Source organism: Oratosquilla oratoria, unplaced genomic scaffold (genome assembly GCF_046742065.1).
Source record: "Oratosquilla oratoria isolate Oo_2021 unplaced genomic scaffold, ASM4674206v1 SCAFFOLD169, whole genome shotgun sequence".
NCBI classification, from domain to species: Eukaryota; Metazoa; Arthropoda; class Malacostraca; order Stomatopoda; family Squillidae; genus Oratosquilla; species Oratosquilla oratoria.
In genome coordinates this window covers 175591-178616 of record NW_027467522.1, presented here as the reverse complement: position 1 = coordinate 178616, position 3026 = coordinate 175591, and positions in this window count along the sequence as shown.

Below are 3026 nucleotides of genomic sequence, written 5' to 3'. Positions count from 1 at the left end.
ATGGGAAGAGAGTCTACTACTGCTACTTTAACCATTCCGGTTGTTAAATCAGACCGCAAGAAAACATTATGTAATGGACATTTTACAATTCCTCCAACTCCTTCTATCAATATATCATAACCTGTATATGACTCACCCAGATTCTGCAAGACAGAATTTAAAATCAGACTTTGCTTTGCTCCAGTGTCTCGGAGTATGGAAATAGGATATTGTTGTGAACTACTACTATGAGATATAGTTCCTGAAGATACAAATGGTTTGAAACAAGGATCATGATCTGATGAGGGGGGTTCTACATTACTTGACAATACCGGCTTCTTTGGTAGTGTATCCTGAATAGAGGATTTTGAATCATCTGATTTTATATTACTTACAAGAGTTGGTGTCTTATTGGAGAATGAGGGTGTCAGTCTCTTTCTGCAATTAGAAATGTGATGGCCAACCTGTTTACAATATGAACAAGTTACAGGGGGATTAGTCTTAAACCTTTCCATTCTTTGCCAAGGTTGGTTTGGAGGATATTGATTGAAATCAGACCTGTAACTGAAATGTGATGGGCTAGACTGATTTTCAAAGCGTTTCTTTGGGGACCAAGGATCAGAGTATTTTGTTGAATCTGGAATATATGACTTTGACTTTTGGGATTCCATTTGTCTTGACTTAGGTTTATGATTTAGTGTGAACTCATCAGCCAATACAGCAGCTTTAGTTAAAGTTTCGGGAACATGATCATCTATAAAAATCCTAAGATCTGTCTCTAAGGTATTCTTAAACTGCTCCAATAAAATCAACTGTTTAAGTCTATCTAAGGTGTCCGTTTCACTAGCCAAACACCACCTATTGAATAACCTCTCTTGTTGAGCCGCATATTCTACGTATGTTAACTGAGGTGTTTTCCTATAATTACGGAATTTCTGTCTATAGGCCTCTGGTATTAGTTCATAAGCTTTTAAAATACAAGCTTTCATATTTTCATACTCGCTTTCTGCTTCTGAAAGAGAAGTATAAATTTGCTAAGCCTTACCCTTAAATTGTGTTTGAATGATTAATAGCCAATTTTCTTTAGGGATTTGTAACTGTTGCGCCAATTTTTCCCACTGAAGAAAGAAAATTTCTGGCTCTCCTTCTGAAAATTGGGGTAGAAGTTTTACATACTTGGAAATATCTATATGACCTTCCTGAACTACGGGTTGTCTATCAACAATCCTAGCTTCTACTTCTGTCTTCTTTAATTCTAACTCTACTTGTTTCACTTTAGCTTCCTCTTCTCTAGCTTTAAATTCTGCCAATTTGATTTTAGTTTCGTCCTCTCTTTCTATTTGTTTCACTTTAGCTTCCTCTTCTCTAGCTCTAAATTCTGCCTCAATTTGCATTTGTTTCAGTTTAGTTTCCTCCTCTTTAGCTACTTGTTTCACTTTAGCTTCCTCTTCTCTAGCTTTAAATTCTGCCTCAATTTGCATTCGTTTCAGTTTAGTTTCCTCCTCTTTAGCTTTAAATTCTGCCTCAATTTGCATTTATTTCAGTTTAGCTTCCTCCTCAATTTCTACTCTCCTGACCTTTTAATTCAATCTCCTTAATCTTAAGTTCGGTTAGTCGTGCCTCTATTTCTAATCTATTTGAAGGAATTTGTATAGCTGTAATCTCTTCTGGAGATAAGATCTCATCTTCGATCAGATTTTCAACGAGTTCCTGAAGTATTTTTTTCTTTCGCAAACTTGTATCAATGTCTACTCCAAAGTGCTTGCCTATTTCTATCAAAGTGTCTTTAGTTTGTTTCTTTAAGAAACTTACCTTGGGATTTTGAACGAATTCTTTAATTATATCATCCATCTCTAAAAGAATGTGTTAAATACCTGATCCAATATCCTTGGCAAGGGTCGCCACTTTGTTACGGGCTGGCTGGTTAGTGAAGAGACGTTACGTATAACGGATAAGTGCTTAAGAACCAGCTCACTTCTAGAAGCCACTGTAGGACTGAACTATCTGGTCAGGGCCTAGATAATTCGTAAGACTAGAAGTAAAGGTAACAAAGAAGATTCCAGGAAAGGAATATTAAACTAGCGATAAAACTAGTAAACGAAATTATTAATATGGAAAATATTTACAGGCAATCAACACAAAAGAGAATGGGCAGTAGGGTCAATGGGACCGTTACATGATTATAAGAATATGGAAATTATCGTTCAAATAAGAAACACAAGATAAGTATACAATATGGTACTATCTAAGTACAAAGAGATCAGGAACATGCATCAGAATAAGTAATAAGTACAAATATAAGTAAAGTAATGCAATGTATATCAGACACGTAATGTAGGCAAAAAGGGTGATCACTTCACACCAATCGTCTCATGAGTCTAAACTTCCAGTTTTTATCAAGAGATAAGATATGCGAGAAAATGACGAGGAGTGAGCGATTTCCACCGCTTATATACCATTGGACCTGAAGCGGAATACTTCCGGGTGAGTGTTCGGGAGAGCGAAAGGAGGGGAGGAGGGTAAGTTAACACACGTCAACATGGGTAGTTTTAGGACCCTCGACTCGCTTGAACAATCTACTTATTTAGTAACTGTCAAATCTGTGCGCTCCGAACTATTCAGGATTTCGCTTGTCTGTTTGTTCTACAAGAGTGCGCACCTCTCTCCACACGTAGGCAAGATTACATATAGTGGACGGGCGTTACTGCTTAACATTGTTACAATACATACATAGACAAGAAATATGAACATAGTTATGTAATACAAAGGAACACAATTCTATAACATAATTACACATATGACGTAATATCTAATATTACGTTACAATATATATATATATGTGTGTGTGTGTGTGTGTGTGTGTGTGTGTGTGTGTGTGTGTGTGTGTGTGTGTGTGTGTGTGTGTGTGTGAAAACTTGATAATACATTAAACCATTTGTAATTTTTAGTGTAATTATCCCATGTTCTATCAAGAAATATACTGCATTGAAATCGGGTTCATTTTCTTTAAACAAATTGTATATGAGGTCTGCCAATTTATTCATTGT